The following is a 22,187-nucleotide window of genomic DNA, read 5'->3' as shown; positions in this document are numbered from 1 at the left end:
GAGCGGTAACTTCTCCCTGTTCACATCAGGACAGCTGAGAGCTGCAGCCCTGTGGATAATTCTGATTTTATCTGCATACCTCTCTTTTTCCGCTTTATTTGTAACTCTTGCCCGCTGAAGTACCATCTTCATTCCTATTTCTTTGCTCATGACAGGCTTTTCTGACATCTAGAAAACTGCAGTCAAACTCACCACATAACTAATATATTTCTTTTGTGTACAGACAGCATTATTTTAGTAATACTGAAGCATTTTCTGGAATACTTAATGTTAATAATTAGCCAATTTTGTTACGGATAGTTGCTCCTATTATTGTTCTCCAGTCACATATTTTAGTCAAGTCAATAAACTGCTTTTAACAGTTCAGGTAAAAAGTCTTTTTTTCAATTTTAATTTATTTTTAAACAAGGAAGCAATTTTAAAAATTTAACATGAAGGTTGATTTTTAAAAAATAGAAAGCAATCAGAAGAATCTTGTAAAAGGAGTCAATCATCATGTAGCAGCCCAAGGTTTTGCCTTAGGCTGCATTTTTCTTTTTTCTTGAGAAGGAGTACAATGTTGCTATTGTTCAGTTTCATGTTAGTTCTGGCTGCTATTCGACAAATCCCATTGACAATACAGTAATCTAGAGGCCCCTTTACAGCTGGGTGGGAAAGGAATTGAAGCAATAATGTTTTAAATATTCTTAAAAAGTGCTTGATAGTTTTTTAACTAATTCAAGTGACCCAGTCACATGAATAAGGACATTTTAAAAAGTCTTAGTGATTCATTTGAATCTTATCTCACTTCCTAAAATATTTAAGAGCCAATTTTCCTTACATGTGTAATGTCTCTAGTCAGTTTGGCTGTTTTAATCTGGGTGAAATCTGGATAAGATTAAGTCATCTACAGACCTGCAAATGAACCTTTCTGAAGTCTTTAAAACACTGTTGAACTCATCAGAAATATGTGATCATTATGCATTGCTCTGCATCCAAATTCTCTTCCAAGTCTAAGGGATGAATGTAGCCAGAAAGCCAGCTTCTCTTGGGGCCACCTGGTCACATGAAAAAAAAATCACACAAAATATTATCTTGCCTTGGGAATTGTTGAGGATTAATTTTGTCTTCCAATATTCTTTAAAAAAATGTAAAAATTGTCTCTAAAGAAAAAGAATAATACATTCTTCAGAAAATGAAGTTTAGACTACAGAATTTTTCTATAGCAGGATAAGTTTTTCTTAGATTGTTTTTATATATTATCATGTTCTGTGGATTTGAGTTTCTTTTAAAAGAGTAGACCAAGTAATTTTTTGTTTTATTCCATGATGCAGATAAATATAAAGTGATGGAAAGTTATTAATTTTATAGAGAACAATGAAAGATGCTACAGCTGTCAGATGCAAGGAGTCAAGGTCAGTATAAGCAAATGAATATCCATTGATGTCATGTCTCCTTAATCAAAGATCCAGATATTAGCCAGCCTTGGGTTTAATCTGATATTTATTTTAAAATATATGCTCTGATGGAGACTTAGTGTGTAAATGGGAAGGGAAAGTACCAGAAATCTCTGTCTGGATGTAGCTGACCAGAAGGAGTATGAGTCCTCTTCCATAATGTGGGAACTCTAGGCCTCGTGGGCCTCTTGCTCCCAATGGGAGTGGGGAAAAATGTAGCCATGAAAACCAGGTGAACTGAAGCATGGGGTCTCATTTTTCATAAGAGGGGTGGATAACAGCAAGTGAAAGTTGAAAAGAATTGAACCCAAGTGTTTAGGAAGGAGACACTACTGGGGCTTGTTTAGACTTGGGAAACTAAAGCAAATCAATGTTGCAGGGACCGGATATGAACATTATAGCTGGAAAACCAACTGTAGTCACAATCAGGGCTATAGTATCGTTGGGCTAAAGTATCGTTGAAAACTTTGATATTTATGAAGTATCAAATGACATAGGGAAAAATTAATACAACACTAGATAGTGTTTTGTATTGGCAACATCACTTCACAATTGACAGCTAATCTGCATGTGGTTTGGTTTACAATAGTGGCATGAGTTCTATAAACTCATTAATTAATTGACACAGATTAGAAAAATGGATATATTCTTTTTCTGTCAAAACACATAGATGTAACCCAAAGCAAAACGAGTCTCTCTGCTTTCTCAACTCATAATGTAGTGCAAACTGAGTTTTCAAAAGCTTCTTTTAGATGCACTTAAGGACTTGCTGGGGGAGAAGTGGTGACATCTACTGGAATTTTAAAACACTTCATCGTATGTTTCCAAGGCTGCTAGCAAGACTTATTTGGTTTAGGTCTAAAGTTGGATGAATAATGCAGAAACAATTTCTACTTATATTTGTGCAAATTTGGAAGCAAATCTTCAGCCATCTTGGGGTTGCTTTTGGTGTCAATTCCTGCACACACTCATAGAGTTATTAAACTTTAATCACATAACTGTTGGCAGGAAATAAATGTTAAGCTCACACAGGAATACTATGAAAAGTGAATTTCTAATGTGCTTTCTGTAAGCCTGTGTACAACAAAGCTGATTCCATGAGTTATGTTCATTAGACTGGAGGATGAAAACAATATTAAGTGATTTATGGGACCAACTGCAATTGAACAGTGAGTTTGTGCTTGGAGTAGCAACCCCTTACTTTAAAAGAAATTAAAAAAAGAATTAAATGAGGAAGGAATATGTGAAGCAAATTGCAACCTGCTCCCCACATTTCATGGAAAAAAGGAAGGAAACTCATCCATCATTAAATGAATTCATTAAAAATTGTTCACTCAGATCCATTTAAACCATGTTCTAACTTTAATCTCTTGATTTCTTGGGGCTAGATTGTGATGCCCAATAAGAGTGCGAAGGCTTTTCTTGCATCCTGATGTGGGTTACTTGGACCTTGGGACTGGGCCTGCAGGAGCAGCAGGGTTATACATCTGCTTCCTCAGAGGGAGTGTGCAGAGAGGAGGGAAAGGGGGATGGGATTGGAGAAGATGAAGCAATCCCTCTTGGGACACAAAACCCTCTGACTGGCTTACTGGGATTGGATGGGGGTCAGGGTTTCCCAAAATTTTACTACTATGAACCAGTGATAAATAATTCCCTCTGGGACAAGGAAGATGTAGGCAATAAATTGGCCTTTGAGATGTACCCTTGAGGTGTGTTTTCCAATGTTATCTGTGTGCTATTGCAATTTACCTATCCCACCCCCTTCCATCTATCCCTAATCTTTAATTCTTAAAATCCAAAGAATTTATGAATTTAGAAAGTTTGACCTGATTGTATGATGCGATTGTGTCATACAATTAAAAATCGTAGAAAGTGAGGAGTAGGAGTTTTCCTGCTCACCTTAAACTAAAAGCCAAATTACCAATGTCTGAAGTAGTTCCACAGGCTCTCAGCAACTCACTCTTTTACCTGGCATTTTGCATTTTCAGCCTTTGCATACAATGCACTAAATAAATTGTGTGATTTCTGGTGGGTAATGTTAAATGATTGTTCAGTGTCTGATTCAAGATTATCTAGTGGAGTCAAACTCATCTTCCTAGTAGAAAAGCTAATCATTGGTAGACCTTGCAGCACTTAGATTTTTCTGCAATATTTAGAGTAACAGGCATAAGAAATATTTTTCATTCTTACTAAGAACTGTTTCAAATATTACATGAAGCTGGTTCACATTATTGTGCCTGTTTTTTTTTTTTTAACCCATTATGTCCTTTTTATTAACAATTGCCTAATCTGTGAGAAACTTTCTGTAAAGCTTTCTACCAAGCTATCCTTAAGGATTTTCTACTGTTAAGGAGATTTATTATTATGGTATGACAAAAGGAAACCATCTGCTGTCATTCATCAAAATGCAAGTCTACCACCAGTCTTACCTCTAATTCTGAAAGTTGCAGATGTGTGGAGATTTTATGTTGATTTTTGCACCTGTGAGCGTATGACCTGTTGTAATATCCTATTCCTGCAGCCTTCGGTTGAGTCCTGTGAATCAAAGTAGATCCCCAGTCACAAAAGTTTTTCTAGTACTGGTAGTTGCTTCACTTTAGCAGTGTGCTCTGGTTATGAGACTGCCTGGCTAAAGAGATTGTAATTGTGATAGTCTAACTTACGTACTACAAAATTGGAACTGTTCGGCTATCAGCATTATGGTAAGAAACTCTGACATGACAGTTTTCTGACTTTATTAATAAGTTTTAATCCTCAAAAAAAATTTTGTTAGTACATATTGACTTTCCTGCATTGTGTCTCTGATTTGCTAGACTGACAAGTTTCTATCAATCCATCAATCTTATTTAGCTGGCCTGCTGCTCACAAGTTTCTTTAGAATTATCATGACACAAATAACACATTTTTAATTGAACAGAGATTCCATGAGTCTGTATGCATCTCCACATCCATTTCTAACCATTTTCATGGCTAAAACCTACTCTTACTGCAGACCTCTGAATACCCAAGATCTGTACACAAAGTCTTTGTGTATTTTCAGTTAGTACTTTTCATAACTACACTTTGCTGAATCAGGTCAGGGTGCTCAGCCTGGTGGGGAAACGTACCTCTATGTAAGAAATGCACACAGTTGCCTGTACAAGGGAGCTGGCATACCATCTGGCACAAGTTCATAGTATTTTAGTACTACATCCACTTATACAAGATGAAGATCTTGCTGAAGACATTATAGCTACAATACACTATGTTAAGCTAGTAAGACAATAAATGATTGAGGGTGCGAGTACTAAAATCTTCCCCAGACAATAGCACATGATATCCAATTAATAGTTATGGTAAACCTGCCTGAAATGTGTTCCATATAATTTGTGGCAAGATTTGCTTTCAATCAGAGATTACAGAGAACATTTAAATTAGCAATGAGAATTACCCTGAATGACAGGCTCATTATTTACTATATTTGCATTTTGTTGAGCTTATTAGTAGCACTGCCTGGTTAGATTTTGTGGATCCTTTTCTATCCTTTCTGCACGAAAGCCCAACTATGGAACATTTCTGAAAGCAACAATTGTGATTTTATAATGAACCACAAGAGGGGGGAGAATGAACATAAATGAAAGAACTTGATTTTAATGAACAACTGTTACATTTAGGACAATGCCATATCAATGCTGAATTTAAGAATCTTGGCCAGGTGTTGTCTGTGGAATGAAGAGTTTGAACTAATGGCGAGATGCTGTTCCCAAGATTCATCTTTCAGGTCTGCTGATTTATTACTGAGCTTCACTTAAAGGTGTGGACAAAACACACTTCCAAAGTTGCAAAATACCATGCTGAGTGTACTCATCCCTTTCTTTATTGCCTTGATCAAACAGAAACAAATGCTAATGAAATGATAAAAATAGAGATCTCTGTGACCTGAATAATCAGTTTTAAAGCCTCCTACCCTGCCTTTTAATTTTTTCCCCCAATTATATAAAGGAGTTCTCTAACTCAAATAATGAAGGAATTTCTCCCTGGTGCATAGATGAGTTTTTGCTGTCAATATGAAAACTAAATCATCTCACTGTTGTGAGTGACTCATGGACTGACAGAGGACTGGTGAAATTCCAAGAGTGTTTTCAAGCTAGTTTTTAAAGAAGGCTCATAGTCCCCTGCTCCTCACTTGCAGAAGCAGCTATAGTGATGGCAAAGCTGGGGACTCCTTGGTACTCGGGGACTGCTGAGACCACATGCCCCTAAAGCTGGATCAACTCTTGGGAGAGCACGCAGAGGCAGCTTTGGCAAGCGATCGGCTTCCTAACCCCAGGACTCTGTGGGCTTGATGGCAGTTCCTATAGCCAGCCGGAGGGCAAGGAAGGAAAACAGATTTCAAGAAGCCACCCACTCCACCCTCCACTTTCTCTTATTTCAAAGTGGATACAGGGGGCAGGCAAATTACCCAGTTTTTAGTCTTCTGTATCTCATGTTCCATGTCCCTCCTGGCCCAGGTTGTCAGTCTACTGGGAGAGAGAGAGGAAAGAAAATGAGTATTACTTCCCCCCAGACTAAGAAAGAAGCAGAGCAACAATTATAACAGTAATATGAGGATGGTATTGCAGCAGGTGGTTGCAGCATGGCAAAAAACAGTAGCATAGGCAGCAAACCTTCTCAGCTTTTCTCTGCAAGTAATTGCAAATCGCCCAGTAGACTATAACTCTGAGAGAACACCATGTAATGTTATTAGGCAAAATTATAATGTCCTTAATTTCATGTTCAAAAGCTGAATGGTGCTGAAGGAGGCTTGCAGAAAGAAATTAGGATAGTTATACTAGAAGACAGAATGTTGATTACCAGCAGCGAGGTATCTAGATTTGACTAATGGCACAGTTATTGTATGCATAAGCTCTAATGGTGTTTAAGTGGTTGCTAGAATGAATGCAATTAATGTAATTTATTTGTCAGCATCCAAACACTATAATACTCAAAATAGGATGGGAGGTCCCCTTGCCTAGCATATAGCCCTATGAATATTTTTCAGTGTCTCTTTTCACAAGTACACAAAACCAGTGACTCTGATTTTTCTTTTTTTAATTATTATTATTCTCCTCAATTTTTAAGGGGCATAATCTACATAGTTCCACTGATTTAAACTGAATTTTTCTTGTTCTGTGTCATGGATTTTGGAGGGAAACTTTGGGATGATCTAGACTGGCTTGCCACTTGAAGGCAATAAGTGACCTTGCCTCTGTCCTATAGCTCCTGAGTCAGTATATGTTTTTTAGAGAAAGATCCTCCTAGTTTGACTGAACTACTGTAGGGTTAACAGTAAATTGATTGCTTTCTTAAATTGCTCCAGTGATTAATGATGATCTATGCTTAAAAAAGAAAAGGAAAACCAGTGTATTTCTAATGTGAGTTTCTTTCACCTGGAAGCTGAAGTTAATCTTCAGCTATGGGATCTTGTCATGCTATGTCAAAGAACCTTGCTATAACAAAGAACTTTCCTTCCCCTATCTAAGTATGGCTGGGATGTAATCAAAACATTTGAGTTACACAGATAAAGCTTCTGATATTTCTCACTGTATGCCTGTTGCTTTTGATCTCACATTTTTATAACTTTTTGACCATTTCAGTATCTTTACTTTGTGGTTTTTTTTTTATTTTTGGTGGGGTTTTTTTTAGATCTAAAGATCTCACTGATATCATGTATGTGGACAAAACCACTTTAGTGCTCTTGCTTGATATTTCTGTACTTACTCAGGGAGTCAGGGGCATCAAGCCTGTTGAGAGCTATTCCTTTACACAATATAGTTCCTCCAAATGTGTATACTAACTCTACTGCTACCCTCTACTTGCACTAATGTGCAAACACTCCTAGCTTTGGCATTGTTCCTAGCCAAATCAGAGGGAAAGCAGATTCATTATTCTTGTACAAATGAAAATTGATGAATATGTTAGGGTTAATAGCAAAACTTTATGCATTTTCTTTTCAAGTAAGTTATTCACAAATATTAACAGCCTCTTTAAGTTACTGCTTCCCTCTGCACTGAGGACTGACATTGTAGAACTGTGATGAGACATGGTTGCCTTTTAGTCTGGGTCCAGATCAATTACCTTATTGTGAAGCCACCAACAAGAAAGCTGTGACTGGGCTGTATTTCAAAGTTCAACATAAATAGCAGCTGTCAAAACCATCAGATTAATTATTGTTCATTGATAATTAATTTCTTGTTCAAAATGGAGAACTCTTCCAAATGAAGGCACAGAAAACTTGGAACTGCTGTTTACAGCAGTAGACATGTATTTTGATGAAGGTTTATGGATTTCTCAAATGTTCATTATTTACATGCTAAATAATTTTTACTGGAAGTCTCTCTCTCCATACCCAACAACACAGTTAAGTTTTAAAAATCTCAGAAGAGATAAATCAGTGCAGTTCCACTGTAAATAGTGGAGCTATACAAATTTATATGACTGCTTCCTCTTTATTCCCCCTGACTTACATGAGTAGCTTGAAGGCAGTGTCATGTTTAGGGTAGCTTAAAATACCATAGAAATGTTTCTCTTAAGACATATAACTACAAATGGAAGGCTTTCCTTTTCTTCTTTATCAGAGTTTGGCTAGCAAGATGTCCACAGGAAGAAGCATAGCTAATAGGGAAGCTCCTTGTATTGGAACAAATAAACAGTTAAAAGTAGTAGTCTTGTGAAACAACGAAAGACTCAAATCTAGCTCTGGTTCAGAAAGCAGTAAATTACTAATTTTTTTAACAATCAGCTATATTGAAAAAATGTGTCGTAGTGCCTATGTGCTTCCGAGTTCCTCACTGCATCTCAGAATCTTTGAATTGCTTCTTGTTGCTGTTTTGATCTTCAGAAAACCTGTAAGTAAGAAGCTTGACTTAACATAGTGGTCGAATTCTACTGTGCATTATTTCCCATGCATACAATCTATACAACGATAAACCTGAGGTGCTTGAGTTTTTACCTCCAATAATCTCAACTAGAAAACCACAAATGGACTTTTCATTTTTCCCTTGCAAGAGCTATAAAACCTAAGGTAAACCCTCCTGCCAAATCGCTTTTATGGGAACTTCACTTTCCTGTTCACTAGTTTTACTCCAATTAATTAAAAGCAGCACTCCTGCCCTTCGCTGTGGTTTCCAAGGTATTCACGGGGGGCACATGCCCCGTCCAAAGTCCTCAGTGAGACTGAATTGAAGGTCCTTGGTGGGTTCATACCCCAGGGCTCTTACACCTGTGGATTTGAGCTACAGTGTCCATAAAGTCCCCTTCTCCAAAAGATGGAAGCCTTACAATGCTGAAATGAGCAGGCCACATAAAATTTAATACAGTGATGAAGACAAGCTTACTCAGCCCTGATTTGTTTGTTTGTTTATTTTTTTGTTTCAAATAGCATTGATCATTTTGATGCCTCTGTAAGGAAAAGGTGAGCTGAATATTTAAAACCATGGGGTTTTTTTTGTTTTGGTTTGGGTTTTTTTGAGAACATACTCCTGTCTGTAAAAGGTCTTTCAGCATTCTGCATTCTCCTTGCTTTCCAATTAAGTTTTCTGGGCTTTCTAATGTGGTCCTCTGAGTGCTTGAAAGTAACAGAAACAAGAATGCATTTAATACCTGGCCTGGTGTCTTGGCAGCAAAGCTTAGCACTCCAGTGTGGGGAGTAGCAGGTTCAAGATCAACCCCAGGAGTCTTACTACTTGGACTGGCAGAGGGCTAGCGTAATGCACAGACAGTGAGCTCATTCTGCAGGTGGAGTGTTCAGCTGCATTGATCTTATAGCAAACCCAGCCTGCTAAGGTTTTGGAGAAACATTGGCTCTGATCTAAAAGGAAATTGTGCTGCCTTTCCCTGCCTTTCCACTAGTTTAGCTTGCAAGCTCTAATAACATTAAAACATACTTTAAGCAAGAAGGCTGACGCAGCTACAGAGACACAAAGTAATTTCCTAGAAATAGTAAATACAATAAGCAAAACTCTCTAATCTCTCATTAGGTAATTGTATTTTCATGGGGTCAGCCAGCCTCCCTGGCCAGGTTGAGGTCAATTCTAAAATATGTGTATTATATACGCTAGGCATCTGTTAATGAAGCATAAATTTCATCAGCAACCTGGGTGCCAAAATCAACTCATTTGGGTACATGGTTTGCATCTACAGTGCTGTCTTATGGATTTGTTCCATAGCTGAAACAGCAAGTTTGTGTAGATGCCATGAATGGCATATAATAAGGAAAAAAAGCAACACCACAAGCATCTTAGAGGAGCATAAATCCTCTGAACTTTTGCTAGATGAAATTCAGAATTTAGAGGGTTGTAAGATGACAGTAAATAAAAGGTAAGGAAGAGATCATGTTACCAGAGTCTAATAATTATTTCCTTTGACAAAAGATGAAATAAAAGTAGATAAATATGAAGCAAACCCGCCACTTTAGAGGTCCTTTTCTTGTCTAAAAGGGATTGCGTGAAGCTTCACTTTAAAAGTTCACCAGTATTTTGCTCAGATCCATCACAGGGACCCTGGCAGAGCAGCAGCAAGGTGCCACCCCATCAGAAATTAAGCAACAAGCCTTCATGCTTCTTAATTCTCCTGTCAGCCTAGGGTGTTAAATGTAGGATTTTTTCCCAACAATAGTGAGTCTAGAAATGAGAACAGGTTCAATAACCCTAATGCCGAACCTTACAATGATGGTATGACAACACTCTTCCTTTGCAAGCACATAAGCAAAAATGCTTGTCTGCTTTGGCAGTGAAGTAAGGCTATGTGTTCCCTCTCAACATGTAAGCTGGAATATTGCTTTGTTTTATTTAATCACCACAGGGTCTAAGGACAGCAATGATTTTGGCCATTTTTTATTGCCCATTAAAGTGGCAGAAGTGTTTCAGAGTAGTAGCCAATGTAAAAAAGAATATGAAATAAAATAAATTCTTCAGAGTTCAGAAATGGCCCCCTTTCATTCATTAAGTTTCCATAGCTAAGCACAAGATTGGTGTGTGCTTTGGCAGTGAAAAATAACGTAACATTTTGGAAAGAGCAAACTTTACCAGTAGCACATGTTGGAGCAACACTATAGGCTCCAAGTTGTGTTAAGCCAACTGTAAGTTTGACAGCAGAAATATATCAGTCTCTTTGAACAAATAATCTGAGGAATATATGTAGATCCATGTGAGCTGTTCTTTTAGTTTCAATTCAGTAACTTTCATGCGAAGTAAAGGTGAGATTTTAGTAGGCAATAGCATGAGCAAATTATTGAGAAAAAGAATACACCATGCCAAGAATTGTCCCGCAAGACATTGAATCCAAATGAGAACTGATGACCAGCAAGTGTGTGAGGGGAAAAGACTATCTCCTAATTCTTCATTCCTCTTCCTTCTGCAGTTGAGGAGAGGATAGGTAAGTAAAGGCAAGTTAGTCCTTCTTACTCCTGTGTATCCAAACTTCATGGGGGCAAGGAACTGAATAAATACGAATAAGGAGAAGGGGAGGATATATCTCTGTGTTTGTATGTGAATAAGAGAAGGTAGATACAGATTCCTATTGAATCCAAGCCACAGGCTGACAGGGATACCTGTATAAGTATTTTAAACCTCAGGTTTATGCTGCTTAATAAATAAACCTTAAAGTTAAAAATAGATGAATTGAAGTGCAGCATAGGCTACCTGATAGCAAGAGTAAATTTTGTCCCCTCTTCCACAGAAAAAATATTTTTCTTCTTGCAAATCCAGGGAAGCCCTTCTGTTTTCCTAACCTATGAATAGAAAATCTGACTTCAAGGGACAGATCTCAATGATCCTGTTAATTGAAATAATGAGATATATCTTGAGGTTAATTTTTAAAGTGTTATGTAGGCATCTAGTTACAGAACTCCATGTAGATTTTGTTCTTCACTTGAAAACAACATCCTTTTCTTGCTCTCTCACAAAATATTTATCAACTTAATAAAGAGCTCGATAAGCTCATTTCTTGGTGAAATCCACCTCTCTCATGGACAGGGATCCCTAAATATCCATTTTCTTCAGAGCTTCTTCAATTGTGCCACCTGCTGCCATTAGTCATGCCATTCTGTTCACACAGTTTGGTGGCTCAAATGATTAGAAAGTACTATGATGAATGGTGCCATGCAGTAAATAAAATGTACCCATGGATACTGAAGAGAACTTGGAATACTTTTGGTGGCTTATATGTGTATAAGGTATAGCGCTAAATATCCAGCAGCTAGATACTCCATTGTGCCTTTGTACATTATGAGCTATTGCTAATTCTGTAACCACTGAGCTTTTGTGTAGTTCAAGTCCAATTAGTCTAAGCTTAGCCCAACTGAGCATCTCACTTGCACAGCTAAGGGGGAGGTTGACTGCAGGACAAAATACTGAGAGATAGTAGCCAGTAACAGAGAACATAGTTTTGGTAAAGAATAACCAGTGGATGAATAGGTTACAAGGTTTGAGTATAAAACAGGACATTTTTGAGACGGAACGATATATATCAGAAGAGGCATATGAAGGCATGACCCTTAAAAGCAGTTAGCATTCATATAAACTGATAGTCCTTCATTAGTGGAAATGAAAAACGCAAAGTCTTTTCTATGTGCATGCATACCTGGCTGTAAAACATAGTGAGACCCACAGAAGCCCTTCCATGTACTTCAGTGGGCTTTGGGACAGACCAATAACTGCCCCATTGGAATGATGTTACAAGGTACCTTTAGAGGGGCTGATTGTTTCCATTCTGCTGCAGGTAATAGCATTACAGTCTAATGGTTAAGAGGCTTTTTATGCGTAGTAGCTGAAAAGAAGCAGATCCTGATTGCCTCTGCAAAAGAAAGCAGTGAGTGAGACACCTTAGGTTTTTAATACTGTTAGCTTCCAGGTTAAACAGGACTGATTCTCTTTTTGAAAATCTCTGTACTGTTGAAATTAGTGCAAACAGTATCATGAATTTCTTGGGGGGAAAAAAAATCAATGACATATTTTCCCCTTTATCCGTCTAGCTCTGGGGAATGTAATGCTGCTGAATATGCTGGCTTTTGTAAGAGATGTAAAACAGAGTCTGTGATCATTTGTGGTCATTAAGGATCACTTTTTTTTTTTCTTTTTTCATGAATAGAGGTGTTAGTGAAGGTGTTCTGGCCTAATTCCAGGCCCGGTAATTGGATTTTTTTATTTTTTTTTTACCTACACACATTGCTTCAGCAGTTTCATTTGGCTATGTATATTGGGCTCAATTCAATGTTGCCCCATTGCCCCGCCTTTTGTCAGCTAGACCGATGCAAACAGACACTATGTAAGCTCTCCTTTCACTCCCACCAGCCCTTTGTCCCAAGAATATAATTAATGCCTGCACAGCTTCACCAGATGTGTTTTCAGTGGTATATCTGTACCACCTCTCCAGCAGTGGATGGTAGGGGAGGCATTTCTAGATGGTAGTATTCAATAGGGACCCAAAAAGTGAATGGATCAGCTATTAGACAGAGACTGGACATTGGAGGCTGAGTCATCCTTCTAACACAATGATTTTTAGCCCTGTAGTGGCACACATGAACACTGTCAAGTCAGCTTGTGGCAGGAGGTGTAACCCACTATATGCTGCACAGTTGGATTTGTAGTGATGGATGGTATCGGCAAGAGATAAAGATAATTCTGTCTGTGTAACCTCATAAAATGCTTCCAAAATTTGTCAGAGAGGGGATGAGTACACTGAAGACAGAATGACAGTATTAGATGGGAGAAAGGAAGAAACAGATGAGGCTGGGGTGAGAAACTGAATCAGAATACATCCTTTGCTCTGACAGATATGAGGACCTAATGGAAAACAAGGTTGCTGTCTTCCTGCTGCTATGCCTAACCGAAGTCACAAAGGATGATGAAAGGTCAGATACAGTGCAAACCTCTCATTTTTCATCTGCACTTTGAATAGTTTCCAATGTGTGATATGCTACCAGTTTTAGCCCTTCTACACTATGTTATATAGGGGCTCTTCAGCCAGGCATGAGACACCCTAAGATGCTTAAATAGCTTGGGGGTTGCTGAGGTTTGATGAACTACTAGAAATCTGGTTTTTTGGTCTCTCCACAGACATCAGCAGAGCTAATATGGGGCCAAGCAACCAAGCATAGAGATTTCCTCTCAGACGTTCCTTGTCCTGTGTAACTCCATGCACGCCACAGTTTTAAATCCAGAGGTAAACCCTTACCTCTACACCAGAAAAAGTCTTTTCACTCATGGAAGAGCGATTAGGACTCACGATGTGTTTAACTAGACTGGAAATTCCCCCAGTCCTCCATAGATGTTATTTTTAAATAAGGGTGAGAGAGGCTCCCAAATTAGAGCATGATCCAAAACCCAGGGTTAAAAGCCTGCAGTGAAAACTTTATGTCAGGTGCACTCTCACACGTCAGGTGACAGTGCCTCTGTCCCCAGGCTGTGACCATCAGCAGAACTGGAGAGCACAGATATGCAGTATAGAGAGGACAGGTATCCAGGATAGACAGAAGCACTCGACATTAGGAAAACATACATGAATAGTGCTAATGCATATTATTCTTTTCAGGAATATGAGTGTGTTTGCTCCTAGAAAACTTCACGATAGGCTATCAAGGGTTAAAAAAGGATTTAAAAATCAGCTTCTATTGGACTATTTTGTTTGGCCAATATCTGACATGGGTTGTACTGAGCACGTTTTGCCACCTGGCCAATTTTTTTTCCTGCCAAGCTATTCACTCAGGCTTGTGGTGTGAAAAATAGATGTTTAATAGTCAATGAAGTACTATAGTGGGTAATAGTTTGTAAATTTCCATGACTTATTATGCTCAGCCTAAGTGACTGTTTATTAAGTGTATTTAAAGCCCCCCATCTCATTAACTTACAGTACTAGTGATTCCCTCCTCCCACCACTGCTGTTTTTAATGGAAAATATTCACCCATGTCTTTTGCCTACGGCATGTAAAACAACTCAGTGGAAAAGAGACTGCCTGGATAAGAACAGGACATCATCCTTGGCTAGGTACAATGTGTTTATCATTTTCAGAAGTGAGGTGAATCTAAATATGAGATATATACATTGTGGACCAAAAAAACTATAAATGCCCTTTGTATAAAATAGACCTGCCAATATCCTACCCTCTTCTGCTTTGGGTTTACAGTGAATGACATGGTCAGTTTTATCAGTAAAGCATGTCTCATGTAAAAAAATATTAAACTGGCAACTTAATTATGAAATACTGCCTTTATTTTCTTAATGAAATTCCATAGTACTTCAGGGAAATACTACGTACTAAGGTTAAATAAATTCTCTGTTAACAAAAAACAGGCCCAGTCTTAAATTTAGGGATCTACTGTTAGCTGTGCAATGCGAAGGTGAGTTTCTATAGCTGGGAAAGGGTGCTAATTATAAAAGAACATATTTTGTTCCCCTATATTAACCTCTAGACTGAAAAAGGTCATTGGTTGCTCTTGATAAATTGTGTGAAATCTATCAAAAGAATCCCACTGACATCAATGAGATAAGTGTCCTTTTGTCATATATAATATGTTAGTAATGCTACGTAAGTAAAACTCCAGATTAATCTCTGAGGTATTTCCATTGAAGCTACCAGGAACATAATACAGTTAAGTTTAGTCCTGTAACACTTGGCTTCATGCTCTTTACATCCATTTCCTGAAGGTCTCTTAGAAGCTGAAGATAAACATAAGATAATGACAATATGAAAACAGAAAAATTGGTAAGTATGATGATAATGTGAAGAGATGGCTCTAATAAAGGTAAAGGAAGTTGTGCATAAAATAACCTCCAGTAAAGAGCATCGGAGAATACAGTTTTTCCAAACTGGGATGTTAAGCTGACACAGATGTCAGAGCAGCCCCTTCCGTATAATCTCAGATGCCAGGTATGGAAACAACCGCAAACATCACCTCAACCTGCAACTGCGACGAGTGGAGCAGGAGCAGGGCCACCTGTGCTGCAGACAGTGAGCGGTTCTCTTTTGGCCTGCTCCCAGGTACTTCTAAACAGCAGATATAAAAATACGTACCCCCAGTGTTAAAGGAATTAATGTGACATTGCAAAATGAGCTTTGCTATTTGCTGTTTTGTTTGGCCAATAGCTGACACAAGCACATTTTGCCACCTGGCTAATTTTGTGCTGCCAAGTTATTCATTCAGGCCAGTGGTGTGAAAAAGGAGACATTTAATAGTCAACAGAGCACTATATAGGGTAATAGTTTATGATTTTCCATGACTACTTAGATGCTGTTCAAATTATTCTTGATTGAGCAAATTATTCTTTTTTAAAAGCATCCCATTCATTTATTTACTAATGATTCTATCCCTTCCCTCCTGTACACCATTTTTTTAAAATGGGAACAATCAGCCATTTCCATGTTTGAGGGGATTTAGCCAAACGAAAACTAAGAGCGTATTATAGCTTAGATTACAACTTTGAAAGACCTTTGGCCAAGGCATTAGAGCTAGAACAAAATTCCTTTCTGAGCTTTCCAGGGAGCCCTGCACAGAGGTGAGGTAGGCTGTATAAAAACACCATCTTGGCCTAGCAGGTGAAAATTTTAACCCTCCCTCCTGCCAGATACCTTATTTTTTCACCAGGTGTTTTTTTGGTTGGTTGGTTTTAAGCTGAGCGGCAGGCTGACGGGCCCTTTCCAGAGGGGACGTCTCAGGTTATGTGTCGGAGCCCTTCCAAGCCGGGGCCGAAGGGGAGGCGGCCCTTCCCCTCAGGTGCCCTCACTCGCAGGGGGGTGAGCTGGGAGCCCGGGGGCTGCCCCGCCGCCAAGGGCGGCCCCGCGGACCCGGGCCAGGAAGGCAGGCCAGGGCCCACGGGGCTAAGCAGGGCCACCCGGGAGCCCCACACGCCAGGCGGGTCCCCGCGGATGAGGCAGGCGGGAAGCGGAGCCGGAAAGGCGCCGGAGGGAGGGAGGGAGGAGGGCGCGGGCCCAGGGGCAGCTCCCGAGGGCGGGAAGGCTGCCCGGGGCCTCCTCGTCGCTCGTTCCCCAGAGAGTCACCGGCGGCGCGGCTGGGCGCCCTGGGGCTGGGTGGCGAGGGGACGGGGCCGCAGGGCCCTCTGCCCCTTCCCGGCCCGGCTCTGGCCGGCCGGGGGAGGTGAAGCGTCCCTGCGTGCCGAAGTCCTGCGCTGCAGGCTGTTGCTGTCTCCGCTCCGTCTCTCTTGCACTCTCTCTCCTTGTCTCTGTTTTTATTTTTGTTGTAGTTACCTCGTTGAAAACCCTTTAACCCTTTGCTGACAGGGAATTCTTGGCAAGGCCAACCAAGATTAATGTTGACGCAGCAAACTCTTCCTCAGGATAGCCTGCCTATTAATAGATGAATTATTTATCCTCTGAGGTACTGGTACAGGCACTTACACGCGTGCCAGAGACAGCATTGTTTGGCAGCTCTCTTTCACGCTTGTTTGCCTTTGTATGTACCTCCTAACCTGGTAGAAGCACACAGGAAAGGCAATCCATTGCCTTTCATAGCAAACACACTAGCACTGTATGTAAATTTAATTTCTAGACTTTTGCTTACCTTTGTTAAACCAAAGGGAGGAGGGCAGATCAAGCCATCTTGCTCTACAGATGCTAGTTTATTAAGCTGTAATGCCAGAAGTTCTCGAAGCAAAATTATGCTCACTTTTGTGAGTTTATCTGATGCCATGTAGTTTACAGAAACACTGGTGTTAATATTCATTGTATAGCTTAATTGGTTTGATATGGCGTAGCAACACAAGTATAGTGAGATGCTTGTTATGTAGGTCTTCGTGTTGTTTCAAAGTCTTTATTATTATGACAGCAAAGTCTTGTTCATTAAAGTTTCACAATCCATTTTCATTAGGATGAAACTGATTCTGTAAATGAACAGTTGCTCTGAAAAATCAAACCCTTGCAGCTATCACAGGGGAGGTACAAAGTCTGTATTAATTATCAGGAATATGGTGTCGATCGAAGATGTTAATTGCCCTGATGGTTAGTTATTTGGGGAATTGCCATGCATTTCATGCAGGGATAATAAAAATGAATTTTTAAACAAAGAGATCTTAAAATAATATATAATCTGTAGAGAATACCAACATCAAAGGCTTATCTCAAAGCTTTGAATTTTATCTTTGTGGTCCAAAATGTTAAAGATGAACTGAGCAGTATTTCAGCTGGTTCAAGTTTGTGAGAGGAAAACAAAACAAGAGTTAATTAACTGTTATTACAAACCTTTTCAACTTTAATTTGACTTTCAAATATTAGCATTTATCTATGAACTATGCTTCTGGGTTTGACAAATTAGCTTTCACAGAACAAGTTTAATTAGGCTTCATTGTGCTTTTATGTCACTTTGCACAGTTCCAGACAATGAATGGATTAACTTACTAAAAGTCATATGTTTAAAAGAATTTTTTGAATGCTAAAAAGGTTGACAAAGTTGCAAAGCTTTACTAGCCTAATGCAGAAAAGATGCATCCTGTTTAGCATGGTAACACACATTCTTTGCAGAGAACAGCTAGTGCTGACATACACAGCCCTGCCTGGTTGCTCTCAACACCCACGGGCTATGTCACCCCCGTACCACCCTGAGAAAGTGTGGGGTGTGTGTTTACTACCAAAGCCTAATACCTGTGAAAAACAGGAAGGAGAGAGAGCTACAGGTGCACACCACATGACTAGGCACGCTGGTTCTCTAGCTGGAATAAAATTATCTTGGTGTGAACTTGTGTTTCTGTTTTATTTTTAGATTTTTTTTTTCTACCAGTGGCATTAGGGATGCTCTGTATTTATGCCTGAGAGATCAAAAAAAGGAAGAAAAGTAACTCTGAAGCAATAGAGCAAGCTGATTTGACTCAACACAGTCCCAGGTGAGAGTGGTGAGTGTTGTAGAAAAGTATAAATAGATCCTAAAATTTGAGAAACGTGTTGTTGCTCTCCTTCACAAAGGGATATGTCACTTTAGAACTCACTAAATAGAGATCTGGCAATACAGTAGGTCCTATCTGTGTATAGGAGATCTTGTTTTGTGGCTGGGTATTAGACCTTTACTGGTTCTCTCTGACTTCTGTTCCTTCTCTCTAGCCACACATGTGCTTCTCTGCCCTGCCAGGAATACTGTAGTGTTAAACCTTTTTTGTCTAGACAAGGTAGCTGGTGCTCAGCAGAGTCAGGAGACCTTGAAGAGACCTAAGAGGTGACTTAATAGAAATTGTGCTTGATAACAGAAAGTCATGGGAGTTTATGCCGTGGAGAGAGAGGAACAGAATATTTCTAGGGAACAGAGCAGTGTATCTGACCAAAGAACACTTTGGTGATGGCTGCATGTAGGGAGGCAGAAGGAAATGTTTTTAGAAACTGAAAATGTTGAAGCAGCAGCGGGTTTATGCATGCTTACCCATTCCAAATCCCGTAGTCATTTCCTAGTGGCCAGTATAATTTAGGTTAACGTAAGGACTGTGCTAACTCATGGTTGGCTGACCGCCTGCAGAGTTGTTCGAGGAGATGATACTGCACTGGGATTGTCCAGTAAGGTCATTTGTACTCCAAACATATCCTGTATTCCATGGGCAAGAAAAGCCCGTGCCATATATGTTGCTTTAGTGGCTCAATGCCAGTTAGGGATTTTCTCCATGCAGAAGCATTGCCTAGGGGCCTGCTGGTTTCCTGGCTAGATGCTGAGGATGTGTCCTGTTATCTTTTGGGTTAGAGTGCTGTTGGACACTGTGGGCTAGCTGACGAAGCACACTATGTTTGATAGACAAGAAGAAAGGTCATGTGTGAGAAAGCGACAAAAAAGGAGGTTAGGAGGATAAGGAAGACAACTTAGAGAAGTAGTGTGATGGACAGAGCCAAAGGCAACAAGGAAGCTGTTATTAAGCAGCATGGAGAAATAAACAAAACTAGAGACATTGCAGAGGGGAGAAAAAGAAGTGACCCAAAAATACGTTGCAGTGCAGTGATGGCAAAGCTCAAACGAAACCAAAGAAACAAGCATCAGGCTGCCTCTTAAACCCCACTCGGCAGCAGAGATCAAATATCTTAAAGATACCTTTGCTGTAGTGACCATTTTGTAAAGGGTCCTTTAAATCTAGGAGAGAGAGGCAGCTTTAGCCCTATCAGCACAATATAAAGTTGCACCTTTTCCTCCCTTCTAGCTGGCAAGTGCCAGTTACTCTGTTTTTCTGTACGCCCATTATTGGAATTTTCCAGTAACTTTGCACAATTTATACAAATACATACAACAGAAGCCTAGATGAAACCAAGCGAGGAAGAAATTGGAGGAAATATACAATATGTTTTTATGCTTTAAACTCCCATTCCCCATATCAGGATTTATGAGTGCTCAAGAAGGATGGGCCCACATTAAACACCTTTAACATTATCTTATATTTTCCTAAAATTCTACTAAAAATATATATAAAATCTAAAAGGTTATGTGTCTAAGAACTGGCTGGAAAATGGAAAAACAGTTTATGAAATACTTTAAAATATTTGACAACATTTCTATTTTATAAAGTTGAAAAATGAGTAATGGTTGCAAAACACATTCACTATTTTAGAATCAAGTTTTTTTCTTGCCTCTCTTATTTGTACCTTTTGGTACTGAATCAGTTAAAATCCATAATGTCTACACATGCTTACTTTCAACTTTCCTCCTGTTTTCACTGTCTTCTCTGCTTCATCTACATTGGGAAAGTTACAATAAAAAAATAAAAAAAAGGACGCCCTTCTTTCCTAAGCCCAAGAAATAAGAAATATTTCAGTTCCAGAATACAAATCTACAGGAAACTCAACACCTTAATTTGCTAAAGAGCATTTCTCAACAGCTTTGACATGTAAGACTCTCATACGTAGTATCTTGGTCTGAAAACACCTTTTAGTACTCTGTTCATTACGTATCCTGATTGATTCCAGTGAGAGATTTCTGACTAAGGGTAGTGTAAAATATTAAGTAAGGACTTCAGGATTTGGTGTGCTTACATTAAAGTCCCCAGTGTTGGAAAGGTTTATACATTTGCTTTAAATGTGTGCACTGTAAGTGCGTCCTTTGAAGTCAGTGGGACAAATCCTCAGTTGATATCGATTGCTATTCCTCCACTGATTTCAGTGAAGTGATAACATTTATCGTAGCTGAAGACCTATCCCATAGGGACTAAGTGCTATTGTGAAGTTGCATGTTTAGAAGCTTTTTTCTGCACTTACACCAAGTCTGTTTCCTCTCTGTTCCCAGAACTTTCAAGCAGCCTTTTATAGTATTTCATTTCACTGCAGTGATGACAGGAGTTTCATTTTAATGATGGAAGAGAATCCTATACTTCTGTAGAGCATAAAATGTTATAAACAAAAGGCAAGTGATAAATCAGACCCACATACTATGCTTTACTTATATACTTTCAATGTATGTAGTTCGCTGCTTTTACTGGTATGGAATTCTTTCAGGTACGGTTTTCATGTGCAAAGAGATTGTACTCCCTTGTGCTATTTTTCACTCTCCTGAATTGTACATGGATTCTGTGAAAATGTGGTCATTGGGTTTTGTTTTTTTTCCTGTCGAAAGATGAAATCAAGTAGGATTTTTCATCCATGTTGTCACACCTGACAAAGGGCTTACAGGACAATTTATACTCTGAATTTTCACCTCTGCAGCCCCTTCTTTTCTTTCAAGTGTTAGGCTGATTTTAGAGTATGCTGATCAGAAACCACTCTCTGAGACTTCCCTGCGTTTTCTCTTGTAACTTCTTGTACACTCATGCAATGCCAAATGGAACTTGGCTGTGTGTTAGGCCACAACATACAATAGTCAATGTTTTTCATGGCTTAATCCTTTAACTTTCTCTAATATTTGTTGTCTGGATTCAGTGCCTATGGTAGCATCAAAATGAATGTTTAGGTTGATTTTCATAGACTTGTAATTAGACCCAGAAATACTTTGGGAGGGAAACTAAAAGAAAAAATTTGAAGCTGTTTTTCCAAATGAGCTCTTTCAGAAGATAAGATGGAGCATAAAGGTTGGTACCAGGGAGGGTTGTTGAGTTTTTTAAAAAACAGGCATCTGCATTAATAAAGATACAAAAATCTGAACTTAGACTCTTCCACACTGGAAATACTGACAGATGAACTTTGGGGCAACAAGCTTCAGCTGTGTATGAGACAATTGGGAAAAGATAGGATCATCAGACTTAGCCAAATCATTTTGACATGGCAGTCCTTCCATAAGCAGAACACTAATGTAAGGTTCAGGCTAAGTCTTTCAGTGCTGAATCAGGGAATATAAGTATTTTCACACTACTTTTCTGGAAAACAGCAAAACGATCTTGGGTAATTAGAAACAGTAGCCTTACTTGTAGACTCAGCAATTCATAAACTCTATAGCTACCTTTTCATCCAAAGCATGGTTCCCAGACCCCAGAAGACATGGCCTAAGGCCAAAATCCCTAACCCAGCCTTACTCAGGGGAAGAATTATGGTCTCTTGCTGAAGGAAGAATGTATGCCTCTTGCTTCTGAGGTAGCAGCAACTATGAGTGTGCTTAATTCTTCTGGGGGACCTTCTCTTGTATTGTTTTTCTGGCAACTTCTCCTGTCAGCTTCAAATGCTAAGTCAAGTTGCGTCCAGTTACCTTCAGCCAGAAACCTATCTGTTGGATGAAAATGGTGATGATAAAAGGGGGTAAAATACAGATCCTCTGATTTTAGGGGAAGGAGGATGAATTATTCCCCCATCTTGTGTGAAAATGTAAAGAATGAAAAGATGTATTCTTTGGAGCTATT

General features: G+C 39.2%; 1 long non-coding RNA gene across 1 annotated transcript; it reads right to left on the bottom strand.

The window, feature by feature from the left end:
• Positions 1–897: 897 nt before the first annotated feature.
• LOC121233842 lies at positions 898–16,228 on the bottom strand. The gene is made up of 4 exons (XR_005934073.1): positions 16,021–16,228; positions 5,878–5,938; positions 3,866–3,971; positions 898–1,037 (listed from the first exon to the last, which is right to left on the bottom strand). It is a non-coding gene; the product is annotated as an uncharacterized LOC121233842 (long non-coding RNA).
• Between the last annotated feature and the right edge of the window lie 5,959 nt (positions 16,229–22,187).

The sequence above is a fragment of the Aquila chrysaetos genome, chromosome 16 (assembly GCF_900496995.4).
Source record: "Aquila chrysaetos chrysaetos chromosome 16, bAquChr1.4, whole genome shotgun sequence".
Lineage (NCBI taxonomy): Eukaryota > Metazoa > Chordata > Aves > Accipitriformes > Accipitridae > Aquila > Aquila chrysaetos.
The sequence above is the reverse complement of the archived record's forward strand: the minus strand, read 5'-3'. Positions and strand labels throughout refer to the sequence as shown.